This window comes from Anomaloglossus baeobatrachus, chromosome 2, assembly GCF_048569485.1.
Source record: "Anomaloglossus baeobatrachus isolate aAnoBae1 chromosome 2, aAnoBae1.hap1, whole genome shotgun sequence".
Classification (NCBI taxonomy): domain Eukaryota; kingdom Metazoa; phylum Chordata; class Amphibia; order Anura; family Aromobatidae; genus Anomaloglossus; species Anomaloglossus baeobatrachus.
In genome coordinates, this window is record NC_134354.1 from 119,844,111 (window position 1) to 119,858,754 (window position 14,644).

The window sequence follows — 14,644 nt, forward strand, 5'->3', positions numbered from 1 at the left end:
CGCTAGTACCCCGATTTTGAAGCGGGTGGAGGACGAATCATGAAGTCTTCACCCTCGGCGGGTAAATTACCAGGACGCTTGAAGCTACTTCCCGGCCTAGGGTCCACGTACCCCGCCGTGCCCTGGCCCCTGCCCGGAGATGGCTCAAGGCCGCCGGCTGCCTTGCTCGGCAGTTCCGTGCCCCTTGACACGATCCCCTGCGACCGGGGGTCTAGCTTCTACCAGGCCCAGACCAACGTCTGCCGCCTAGTAACTGAGGAGCCCAGCTCCTAACCTCCTTCAACTAACTTGTCACCACTCAACTGACTACTCCTGACACTCCTGACCCTCCCTAACCAACCCCCTAAGTGGGCGGCCTTATTCCCTTCAGGCTACCCATTGGTGTGTCTGGTGGGTGTGGTGCAGAGTGTTTCTAGGATTTTTGATTGGCTTGATCTTAGCAACACCAAAGGCCAGGGACCCATAACCAAGGAGGAGATGGACACCATGCAGAAGAGCAGATTGCACAATGTCCTGTGACGACCTGATAGGCCAGGGCATCACACTTGCCACTGTTCAATACTCGATCAAGCATAATTAAATATGTGCAAGGCATATGGTAAGGCATGAGGAAGTGCTATTAGCGCATGTAGAGGCCGAGGCTGTGGGCCAGGTGAAACTGCACCTTTTGTGGGAGCACAAGAAACACACTCATCCATGAGACCTAGCTTCCTGTCCCACTTTGCAGGGGGCGCAGGACACCACTCCTGAGGTCAGAACAGTGCGAACAGGTGGCTGGTTGGTTGGATGGCAAGTAATGCTTCCAGTATGTGTCCCTGCACCACCCTTTCATCCACATAATCCAGTCTCACTAGCCAAGAGTCTGAACCATATAAACCTCACCCTGATCCTCCTTGCCCCCACCATGGTGAGTCACAGAAGACAAGTATTCCCACACTAGGACACTCTGAGGTGCTCTTTATATTTCAATTTAATGATTCTGGTCTCTCACCCTGCACATTTCAAGGTTGGTATGAGGAGATTGTGTTTAGTGATGTCCAATATTCGAGCAGCCACAGTCACAAGAAAACAATGGTGAGGAACAGTAATTAGTGTCTCAAGAGGTAGATGATGATAAAACACAGTTGCCAACAAGTTATGTTGTTAAGTCACTAAGTCAGAAGGAGGACAAGAGTGTGAAAGTGGAAGACGAGGTGGTAGATGATGAAGTCACTGACCCAACCTGTGAAGGTGGCATGCAAAGCAAGGACAGCAGCCCAGAGCGGAAGGGATCTTTCGCGCCCAGGGTTATGGGATACTCTGTCCCGGACAGTGTATATCTGGGGAATGTCACTTTGGTGGCTGTTGCCCGGTTCCTTTCCCTGGGCCCTTTTTGTAAAGGGGAATATTTATAGGGGATTAGATTAGTGTTCACACGTGATGCCACTTGCGGTGTTGCGGCTCTGTGGATGGAGCCACCGCTGCATAATGTCCACTACTGGGGCTGGTGTTAATGGCAGCTTGGATGTTAGACGCTCCGCAAGCAGGGCCGGGCCCTAGAGTGTAGGTGTAAGGATGGGTTTTGGAAGAAGGTAGTCCACACAAGAGGTTCAGTGCAACTGGTTCTTTACTTACTTTCTGGTGGTAACTGGTCACCCGAGGCCAGCTGGTTTCACCTTCAGGTCCCCTTTGTCCTAGTGCCAGTGTAGTAATCTGGTACCTTCTTCCCCTGCACCTGTCTCTGGTTAGTGGGCCCCCGTGGCGTAGAACAACTGGGGGTCCCCGTCCGGTGGTGTTTCTTTCCACTGCGGTCCATATGACGGTAGCGTGAACCCTGTGGGGTTGGAGTCTCTGGTCCTGTCCCCGGCCCTCTCTATTTTCTACTGAGCCTTGGATTTTTAGGGTCAGCGAGGTCTTTGATGGCCCCTTTGCTATGCAGGTGTTAACAGGCCTGCTTGGAGTTTCTTCATGTCCTAGGGTCCTGTACCCCGTTGGTGCGTAGTTCCGGGAGTACTCCACCCTACTCCACTGCAATTACCCTCCTGGGCGCCAGGTTACTGTCAACTCTGTGTCAGTGCATTTTCTCCTGTCCACCTTCACTCCTTGACTCCTCAGACTATCTGACTGTCTGACCTCAGTCGGCTCCTCCCACCTGGTCAATTAGTGGACTGGACTGGCTCCACTTCTACGTGACCATCCATTGGTCCGACCCTAGCCCTGTACCATTGTATGGGGGCTTATTGGATAAAACTGGGATTACTTTGAGTGTTTGTATGTGACTGGCACTGGTCTGTCGGGGCCCTAGGGGGTAGGCCCTCCATCCTGGTGAGGATGCAGAACCTTGTAGCTCCCTGATGGCTTCAGGGACACTACAGATCCATAGCACCGTGTGACGCCCTGGCAAAACCAGGAAGTCACAAATAGGCCCCTGCATAACACCTTCCCTCATTAGGAAACACACAGCCAACCATTAAACCCTAGTCACCCCCCTTAGGGACAGACCAGTGGGCGTGACCAGGTGGTTGGGACACGCCCACCCAGGGGTCCAGACAGCCCGGGGGCGGGAAAGCAAGCAGTCAAATACAGTTTGTTTTAAAGTTCGGTTTGGAGAGGAGTGTGGGCTGGAGCTAGGGGTAGCTCCAGCAGTCAAGTCCAAGTTGAGCGGTGCCAGGGTAGGAGCCCTGGTGCCTTGGCTAGGAGGCAGACGGTGGTCTCCGTCATCAGGAGATGGGAAGACGGCTCGGTGGAACCGAGGTGGACCGGGCTAGGGTTGTAGCCCACTGGTACCGACACGGGGAACCGACCCGGAAACCGTAGCACAAAGGGGGGTACTCGGACCCTGAAGCCAGGAGCCAGAAACAAGTGGAACTGGTTAATTAACCGATTGAGGCCAGGACTAGAGGTCCTGTCCCACCCAAAGTCCCTCATAGAAGACAACAGCCCACCGATTAGGGATAAGAGGTCACCGCCAAGGCCCATAGATCCCATGGGCCAGCGTCTGCGGGCATGGCTCCTTAGGCCACATCCAGCCAGGAGTGGACTCCTACGTTTCAATCTGGGAAGTCTTTTCTACTTAAACAGTGCAGGAAAAGGATAGAGACCACCAGCCGGGTGGGGGATCTCGAACGCAACCGGCCACGGCACCGGCCACCACCACCTTGGTTTACCAGAGACTTGTGTGTTTTACTAAAAGTGAGTACACCAGCACCCCCTACGGTCGTCATCCCCCCTGCACCAGAGCCATCGGGTCCCGGGGTCAACATCCCTGCCCACGGAGGGGTTAACATCTTGCTGCACAACATCTCCCCCGGGTGCCCCGTAACAGCAGCAGTAGTGTCCCACCTCACCACACACCGTGGGTGGCATCACGAACTTATTACAGCCTAGCCCGTACATCTACGCCACCCCATTTTATTCGGCGTGTCCGCGAGACCCCCGGGTCCGGAGACGCTCGAGCCACCACCCCTGAAGGTCCGGGCCCGAGCAGCGACCGGCTGCTGGCACGGGGGCGGCACACCCCCAACAGGCAGAAAGAAACAGTGGGGTCTCCAGAGGGAGAAGGCGGTCACCTGTTCCCCAGAGAATCCACATGTGGCAAGTTTTCAGGCCAAGAGTTCAGCGTTCCCTAGTCTGGCGCTTTTTTCAAGAAAGTGCAGTTGATAAAAAAAATGGTTCCTTGCAACCTGTGCCATACCAAGATCAACAGGGTATACACAAAAAAGCCATGATTTAGATAATCATCCCAAATCTGGTCATGGTGAATAGAGAAACCTAATGCAAAATTGACCATGTGATAAACACTCTCCCAAGTTAAACACTGATTCAAAGCAAAACAAATAGAGATTTTGTGTGCAAACAATTATCTTTATTGAGAATAAAAAAAATACACAGAATAAAAACCATAATGAGAACTAGGAATGGAAAAAGACTACAGACCCAGTCAGCACAGTACTGGGTATTTCTTGGAGTACTCCTCCAAGAAGAAGCAGGCTGGTGACCTGCGAAACAGCTGTCGAGGCTCACTACTCTGGTCCCATACAGTGCTATTAGTTCCACTGCTCTAATACTGGTAAGAAGAATTTTGGCTCCTATATTATGTTCTGTGACTGTAATATAATTAGTTTCTAAGCATTAGCACTTTATGCACATAGGCACTTTCTGACTGGCTTTGTGTTAGTGGTTAAAGAATATAGCCTATTTACTAGGCACAAGACTGTGGGTAAACTACTGGCACTGTGTTGTACTGGCTATTTGGGGACTCATACTGTATATAAGGAACTATGTGGGGATGCATACACGCTTTGTGAGGGCTCATACTATATATAGAGAGGCTATGTGGGGGCTCATATGTATATGGTAGACTATGTGAGGGCTCATACTGTATATAATATATATATATATATATATATATATATATATATATATATATATAAACACACTATGTGAGGCCTCATGCTATATATAGGAAGTGAGGACTCATTCTGTATATAGGGAGGCTATGTGGGGGCTCACGCTGTCTATAGCAAGGCTATACGGGGGCATATTCTGTATGAGGGGGCTGTGTTCGGGCTCATATTATATATAGAGAGTTACAGTATTTGAGTGATCATACTGTATATAGAAATGTTGGCTACGGCAATGAAAAAAGGGTGGATGTTCAGCAAAAACTGTATCCAGGGAGTTGAAAGTAAAATCAACTGATTTATGAGAAAATTATTATCCAGTGGTAAGAATAATCCCTGTGGTCATTTTATGCATTTCGAACATAAGGTTCTTAGTCATAATATTATAACTAGGATCCTTTTGTTCAAAACATAAAATGACCACAGGGATTATACTTACCACTTGATATGCTTTCAACATGTTTTTAATCATTTTCTTATAAATTAGTCAATTTTACATTCAACTTCCTAGTCGTTGTTGTAGCCGGACATCCATCCTTTTTTATTTCTGCAGCCAACCTCTCTTGTTCGAAGCATCATTCCAGGATCATTCCTCCAACTACATGAATATGGTGAGCTGAATACACTTTTTTTTTTATATAGAGAGGCAGTGGGGGGTCTCACACTGTAAACATGGGACTATGTGGGGGCTCATATTGTATGTAGGGGTTATGTGAGGGTTCATACTGTATATAGGAGCCATGTGAGGGCTCATACTGTTTATTGAAAGGCTATGTGGGAGTTTATACTATCTATAGGGAACAACAGTATGTAAGTGCCATTAATATATATATATATATAGACGCTATGTGAGGGCTCATACTGTATATAGAGAGGCTATGTGTGGGCTTATTCTGTATGTTAGGGAGCCATGTGCAGTCTCATACTGTTTATAGGAGGCTAAGTGAGTGATCATAGTGTATATAGAGACGTTGGCTGTAGCAATCAGAAAAAGGTGGATGGTCAACAACTACATCCAGGAAGTTGAAAGTAAAATCAAGTAATTTATTAGAAAATGATTAAAAACATATCAAGTGGTAAGAATAATCTCTGTGGTCATTTTATGTGTTTAGAACACAAGGATTTTAGTCATAAGTAGATGTGAGTAATCCTGCCAAGGATTGGATTGGATCAGTATCGGCGATCCCGCCCGAGATCCCGATCCGATCGTCGATCCTAGCCGAGCCCATTAAATTCAATGGAAGGCAAGAATGATGTGTTTTAAAATGGTGTTGGTCGGAGGTTGTAAACAAAGAAAATAAAAAAGGGTTAAAGCAGTACATAATTACCGATTCCCCGCGTTTGTAGCACTACTTCTGGGTCTGACAATTATCACTAATGCATATTCACTGCTTTCCCCTACCACCGACATCTCTGACTCGCTGCCATTGAACCACATGCCCAACCATCTGAGACAGTGTCTGTGATTGGTTAGAATTACACACGCTGTCTGTGTCCTTATACTGGTGATAAATAAACAACAATTGGTGTAGGGTCCCCCCATCTATTGATACCAGCACAGATAAAGCCACAGCTACAGGCTGAGAGGAAACAAATGCAGCTTTTTATTTCTTTAATTATTTAAATAAATAAATAATTAAAAAAAACAAACAATGTGCTGTCCCCAATTTTGATATCCAGCCATGATAAATCCAACATCTGGGGGCTGGTATTCTCAGGCTGGGGAGACTCGTGCTTAATAAGAGCCCCCCAGCCTAAAATTAGCAGTCTACAGCCGCCATGGATTGTTGCATCTATTAAATGTGACAATCCTGGAGTTTTAACCGTCTCTTCTTGATTTCCCTGGTGCAGTGGCAATCAGGGAAATAAGGGGTTATTCACAACTCACAGCTGCCACTAAGCCCTAGATTAGTAATGAGAGGCATCTATGAGACCCTCCATTACTAATCTGTAAGTGAAAAGAAATAAAGACAAACACAAAAAATCCTTTATTTGAAATAAAACACAAAAAATAAACACTCTCTTTCACCCAAAACACCCCTGCAGGTCCGATGAAATCCACACAAGGTCCCATGATGATTCAAGTTTGATCCTGGAACATGACTGCCTGCTGTGAGCTTCAGGCAGAGACTGAGCAGCAGTGATGAGAGGTGTCATCACTCAGAGTAGTTACGGCCACAGCTGAAGGTTCCCATGGTCCTCCACCTGTGATCGTAGGTAACCTCACCTCAGGTGACCTCAAAAATGTTTCACTGAGTTCACATACCTGCATCTCCAGGCAGAAAACTGTGGGGTTTTTGCCAAGAGATGCAGATTTGGTGCTGAAATTTTCACACCATATCCCTGCACCCAATCTACACCTCCTGGCAAAAAACCTCATAACTACCACATGCGGTATGATGCGGTAGTGATGCTTTTTTTTTCCCCAGAATGTGTACATTGGGTGTAGGAATATGGTGTGAAAACTTCAGCACCAAATCTGCATCTCTTGGCAACAAAAATGCACAAAAACAGTTTTGATGCTGCTTTGGTGCTGTTTTCTTCCAGGAGGTGCAAATTTGGTACTAAAATGTCTGTCGTGTGCATGGACTTTGTGCTATTTTAATCAAAATGGGAAAAAAATGTTGTTTTTATACCTTACCTTATCTGGATGTTGTTGCTGGAATGCTTTCCTTGTTTCCCTCTATATATAGGGAGAATATGTGGGGGGGGTCATACTGTATATAAAAGGCTATGTGAGGGCTCATACTGTATACGGAGAACTATATGGAGGCTCATATACCTTAGTTCAACAGTTGATGGAAAAATATATAATATAGAAAAACTATATCAATTGTAATACATCCTTTGTAATTTATTTAATCATATGTATATCACACTCCCTACAATATGTGGGCTGCACGTCAGGTGCATTGTAAAAACAAATCCGTAGACATTTGTCAGATGCTAGAAATACATTAATAGCTAAACAGCAGCCTTTAAACATTTTATTGAGAAACATGAAGGTAATTTAACATCTTGCAAGATCCAGAGCATAAAAAAGGTTAATACGCCAGCTAGATGGGGGACCGTAGGAGGTTATTATTAAATAGAGAAGCATGGTGTATATTTGTGTTAAACTCTAGATCCCCAACTGAACCAAATATAAGACATGATTTGACATATCACTATACTTGATTTCAAAACGAAATTATTTGTATATTTGTATGTTTGTTACCTGATTGGTTCTTTCCACTCACATGTCTAACAGGATATGACATAAGACGCGGCAATGTTTAGTTTTCAATATACAATGAATAAGGACTCCTGTCGAAATGATTTTGTTTGTAAATCATTTGCCTTTGATTATAAAAAAAATTCTATGTTCTGATGTGATCTAAAACTTTTTAAGAACATAATAGAATAAAGATGATTACTTTATGAAGACGCCGACTGATGGATACTTTCATCATGCTGCCTACTCTCCTGCCGGCACTAAGGGGTACTTTGCATGCTGCGATATAGCTAGCCGATGCTAGCGATGCCGAGCGCAATAGTCCCCGGCCCCGTTGCACATGCGATATCTTGTGATAGCTGCCGTAGCGAACATTATCGCTATGGCAGCTTCACATGCACTTACCTGCCCTGCAACGTCGCTCTGGCCGGCGACCCACCTCCTTCCTAAGGGAGCATGTCGTGTGGTGTCACAGCTGTCCAATAGAAGCGGAGGGGCGGAGATGAGCAGGACGTAAACATCCCGCCCACCTACTTCATTCCGCATAGACGATAGAGGCAGATAAGGAGATGCTCCTCGCTCCTGCGGTGTCACACACAGCGATGTGTGCTGCCACAGGAACGAGGAACAACATCGTATCTCCTATTGGTGCGACATGAAAATGTCCAACACTACACAGATCACCGATTTACGACGCTTTTGCGATCGTTTATCGGCGCATCTAGGCTTTACACGTTGCGACGTCATTACCGACACCGGATGTGCGTCACTTTCGATTTGACCCTGACGATATCGCAGTAGCGATGTCGCAACATGCAAAGTACCCCTAACAGATTCCGCTGCAATGGATGTCTTTTCCAACTGGTGAGCTGACCTTTCCACTTTCTGTTCCCTAATTTAAAAGTACCACTTGTTCCACGAAAAACAAGCCATAATAAGGCTTTTTTTTGGCCAAAGCAACCTTTTTGTGAAAAAAATGAAAATTTTCATTATGAAAACATAGTGTTATCAAATTCTGTGAAGAAATTGTGTGTTCAAAATGCTCACTATACCCTTAGATAAAATTGATGAGGCATCTAGTTTCCAAATTGGGGTCACTTGTAGGGGAGTTTCTGCTGCTAGGGGACCTGCAAATGCAACATAGTGCCCGCAATCTATTTCAGCCAAATTTGTGTGCCAACATTAAAATAGTGCTTCTTCCCTTCCGAGCCCTGGTGTTTGTCCAAACAGAGGTTTCTGACCACAAGTGGGGTCTAAGCGTGCTCAGAAGAAACTGGGTAACAAATTTTGTGGTCCATTTTGTCATTCTATTTATTGTAAAAGTGAATAAATTGGGGCTCAAGTAACATTTGAAGGTAAAACTATTTGTTTTTTTTCATTCCACTTTGCATTAATTTCTATAAAGCATCTGAAGGGTTAATAACTTCTTCCATGTGGATTTGAGTACTTTGAGGGATGCTTGTTTTGGAATGGTGTTACTTGATGAGTCTTTTCTGTAACATATAATAGAGGAAATTTCTGGCACACAGAGTGGTGAAAAATGATTTTTTTATTTATTTTTCACAGATTTCTGCAAAAAGTCACACCAAAAACTCCTTATGCCAACATTTCAGCTCTTTTAGGCAGATCCTTTTTCAAGGCAAAGGATCCGGGGTGGACTATAGCAGGGTCTGCAGAAATGGGTTGCAGAGAATATTATGGCATCATAGGTGATAGCACTTGCCAGTGCTGTAGGGAGACGGGGTAAACTGTGGGTGAATGATGTACTGGTGCTGGCCGCCGCACAGCACAGCTTGCATACAGGACGCCGTCCAAGACTCCCAGCTGCTTCCAAAGGCGCCAGCATATCATTCACCCACAGTTACCCTCTGTCTCCCTACAGAACTGGCAAGTGCTATCACCTATGATGCCATAATATTCTCTGCAACCAATTTCTGCAGACCCTGCTATAGTCCACCTCAGGATCCTTTGCCTTGAAAAAGGCTCTGCCTAAAAGAGCCGAAATGTTGGCATAAGGAGTTTTTGGTGTGACTTTTTGCAGAAATCAGTGAAAAATAAATAAAAAAATTATTTTTCACCACTCTTTGTGTGCCAGAAATGTCCTCTATTATATTGTCTAACGTTTTCTGAGCACCTATTATTTATGGTGAAGCGGAGCATTATCCTTTTGATTTTCTGTAACATAGGCCTAAAGTCACTTCAAATGTGATGTGGTTCCTAAAATATGGTTTTGAAATTTTTTTGTGAAAATTAGAAATTGCTGATAATCTTTTATACCTTCTAACTTCCTAATAAAAAACATTGTTTAAAAAATGGTGTTAATGTAAAGTAGACATGTGGAAAATGCTATTTATTAACTATTCTATGTGACATAACTCTCTCGTATAAGGGCATAAAAATTGCAAAATTTTCAAAATTCTTGCCAAATTTCTGATTTTATTTCACAAATAAATACAAAAAATATCATCCTAAATTTACCATCAACATGAAGTACAATATGTTATGCATAAACAGACTCGGAATCACTGAGATGAGTTGAAGCATTCTAGAGTTATTATATCATAAAGAGACAATGGAAATTTGGCCGGGTCATTAAGGTTAAAATTGTCTCTTAAGGCCACTTTACACGCTGTGACATCGCTAGTGATGTCGCTAGCGATCGCACCCGCCCCCGTCGTTTGTGCATCACGGGCAAATCGCTGCCCGTGGCAAACAATATCGGAGGTGCGCGTCACATGTACTTACCTGCCTAACGACGTCGCTGTGGCCGGCGAACAACCTGTTTTCTAAGGGGGAGGTGTCACAGCGACGTCACACAGCAAGCAACCAATAGAAGCGGAGAGCGGATAGCAGCCGCATGAAGGTCACTCCCACCTCGTTGCCGGAGGATGCAGGTACGCTGTTGTTCCTCGTTCCCGGGGTGTCACACGTAGCGATGTGTGCTGCATCAGGAACGATGAACAACCTGCGTCCCAGAAGATCAACGACATTTTGAAAATGAACGACGTGTCAACGATCAATGATGTGGTGAATATTTTGGATCGTTATCGGTCGCTCGTACATGTCACACGCAACGACGTCACTAACGAGGCCGGATGTGCGTCACGAATTCCGTGACCCCAGCAACATCTCGTTAGCGATTTTGTTGCGTGTAAAGCGGCCTTTAGGGGTTAAAGGTGCCCATTTAGAAATTTTGCAATGGGGCCCATGATTTCTGTGTACATCTCTGATAAGCGATATATTAATACCTCATTGTGGTTTTTGCAGTATGTAGATAGCGCTATACTGAGAAATGCGGTTTTAATAACACCTCTACCACTTCTTTAAAATAAGCAAAGCAAAGTTTATAATTTCAGTTTTTAAGTTCAAGTTGATATAGTCATTTCCTTATGTAACACTCGGATTTAATTTTATTTTTTGTCACTAAATATACAGTGGAGATAAAATGTAATGTCACTGAACAAACCTAAATTGTTACTTAGAAAAATTAATTACTGGCTTGTACTACAAGCGAAAGCTCCTCACGCACATGGCCGCAAAAGGAAATTAAATTTCAGCATCACAAAAATGATAAAAATTCTTGTACTTAGCAAAAGAAATGAATGTGTGCACAGGAAAAGAGATGGCAATGCCAGATATAACAAGCAGTATTACAAGATAATGTACCATCCAAACACTATAAGTTTCACGTAAATACATGAATTGGAGAAGTGTTTTATATTCTGTATCAAAGGCACTCGGGGCAAGAATTCTGTTTGATGTCCCTTCCCTTCCCCCCTACCCTAAGCAGTTTGAGTAGTCATCATGCGACCCCCTTATTCATATGCGATTGGCATACTTAGTCATGTGCCGATGAGCTGCTCTTCCTTATTCTCTCAATGTTTGGTGAAAAATTGAGCAGAGCAGGAAGAAAAGCCAGTTGTCATGTGACTGGCTTTTCTTTTTTTCTTTGCATTTGAGTGGAGTGGCCATAGGATGACTGCTGGAACCAGCAAGCAGAGCTGAATCCTGACAGTGAGTATATTACATGCTGTTAGGATGGGGCAATGCTTATTTTTATAATTAAAGAAGTCGTCCAGGTTTGAGATGAAGGTCTAAAGTCACTCTAAGTGACTTCAGGCTTCTGAATTCTCACACAGCATGCACTGCACACTTTTAGTATTCTCCCTTGCCAGTGGCGAGAGTGGACAATCATGTGAGCACAAGAATGTGATTTGTATACTTCTGGTCACATTCTGACTAGACACTCAATTCCTTTTGATTGAGTGACGCAGCGCATGTCAAGTCAGAATGTGACTGCATGTATGTAAACCTCCCACTCTCACTGCTGGCAACAGAGAATCATGAAAGCCTGCACTGCGCGAGCTGTGAGAATGGAGAAGTCTGCAGGCACATAGACCACCTGCAGACTCATCAAAAACTTACTCCTAACTTAACTAAAAACATAGAAAACCTTAACTTGTCAGACGGCACAATACTTTATTAACATAGCCATGTATCATGTAATCTTACAAGTTATGAATTGTTGCATATGTACAGGATCACTACAAATAACAGCATAGGAATACATCACCAGAACCACCAGAGGTACAAAAATACATAACTAGACTCCCCATGAAAACAGAAAATATCACAACACCCACCAGAGGTACAGAAATGCATCCTCAAAATCATCATCAGTACCGAAATTCATCATCAGATTCACCAGCAGTAAAGAAATACATCCATATACCCTCATCAGTACAGAAACACAGCATCAAAACTATCATCAGTACAGGAATACATCACAAGGAGCACCATCAGTACATGGTACATCAATTGTAATGTCAGGTCAGACCCATTTACATCTTTATCACATGAACCTACAACTTCCAGTACATCCTTAACAATGGTAAGGAGATACTGGCACTTGTTGTTATCAGTCATTATCAGACTGTGGACCATACAGGAACCACACTACTGATGAGAATTAGTCAGTATCACAAATAAACATTTACCTCCACGTACTTTATACATAACATCTCTGATCAGAGTCGTTCTCTTTCTTTTTCTCACTTTGTCCAGATGCCATGATGACTTATCACATCCACAGCTCATCTCTGGAGATACTGGCACATACTGGCACGATACCCGTAAAAATATCAGAATGATTGTAATGCTCCTGAATAAAAAAAATATCTGCTTTATGCTGTGTCACTGAAAAATAATTGCCTCTCACTGTGTTCCCTGCACCCATCCTACCCCCTTGCTACCCATATAATGTCATCAAATTTTTTCACCACTTGCTCCCTATACTATTTCTTCCCCCCTCACTCCCCATACTATTTCCGTATGCATTCTACCCACCCGCTTTCCCTATACTTACTCCTAAAATTTCTTCCCACCTTTCCCTAATTACAATAAATCTTGACATCTGGTTCAGAGAATGGCCAGCTCCCACTATCGGGGAGGCAAAATGCAGCCGCTGGGAAAACACCTTGAATTGGTGCAATAGGCGGCCCAATGGCTCCCCCTTGGTGGCAGTGCTTAGGGCGAATACCTTGCTTACCTCCCCAGGTACACCGCTGTACATATACAAAAGCATTCACATATACAATGCCTACAAGTAGTATTCAACCCCCTGCAGATTTAACAGGTTTACACATTCGGAATTAACTTGGCATTGTGACATTTGGACTGTAGATCAGCCTGGAAGTGTGAAATGCACTGCAGCAAAAAAGAATGTTATTTCTTTTTTTTTTTTTTAAATTGAGAAAAGTTTATTCAGAGGGTCATTTATTATTCAACCCCTCAAACCACCAGATTTCTGTTTGGTTCCCCTAAAGTATTAAGAAGTATTTCAGGCACAAAGACCAATGAGCTTCACATGTTTGGATTAATTATCTCTTTTTCCAGCCTTTTCTGACTAATTAAGACCCTCCCCAAACTTGTGAACAGCACTCATACATGGTCAACATGGGAAAGACAAAGGAGCATTCCAAGACCATCAGAGACAAGATCGTGGAGGGTCACAAGACTGGCAAGGGGTACAAAACCCTTTCCAAGGAGTTGGGCCTACCTGTCTCCACTGTTGGGAGCATCATCCGGAAGTGGAAGGCTTATGGAACTACTGTTAGCCTTCCACGGCCTGGACAGCCTTTGAAAGTTTCCTCCCGTGCCAAGGCCAGGCTTGTCCGAAGAGTCAAGGTTAACCCAAGGACAACAAGGAAGGAGCTCCGGGAAGATCTCATGGCAGTGGGGACATTGGTTTCAGTCAATATGATAAGTAACGTACTTCACCGCAATGGTCTCCGTTCCAGACGAGCCCGTAAGGTACTTTTACTTTCAAAGCGTCATGTCAAGGCTCGTCTACAGTTTGCTCATGATCACTTGGAGGACTCTGAGACAGACTGGTTCAAGGTTCTCTGGTCTGATGAGACCAAGATCGAGATCATTGGTGCCAACCACACACGTGACGTTTGGAGACTGGATGGCACTGCATACGACCCCAAGAATACCATCCCTACAGTCAAGCATGGTGGTGGCAGCATCATGCTGTGGGGCTGTTTCTCAGCCAAGGGGCCTGGCCATCTGGTCTGCATCCATGGGAAGATGGATAGCACGGCCTACCTGGAGATTTTGGCCAAGAACCTCCGCTCCTCCATCAAGGATCTTAAGATGGGTCGTCATTTCATCTTCCAACAAGACAACGACCCAAAGCACACAGCTAAGAAAACCAAGGCTTGGTTCAAGAGGGAAAAAATCAAGGTGTTGCAGTGGCCTAGTCAGTCTCCTGACCTTAACCCAATTGAAAACTTGTGGAAGGAGCTCAAGATTAAAGTCCACATGAGACACCCAAAGAACCTAGATAACTTGGAGAAGATCTGCATGGAGGAGTGGGCCAAGATAACTCCAGAGACCTGTTCCGGCCTGATCAGGTCTTATAAAAGACGATTATTAGCTGTAATTGCAAACAAGGGTTATTCCATAAAATATTAAACCTACGGGTTGAATAATAATTGACCCACACTTTTATGTTGAAAATGTATTAAAATTTAACTGAGCAACA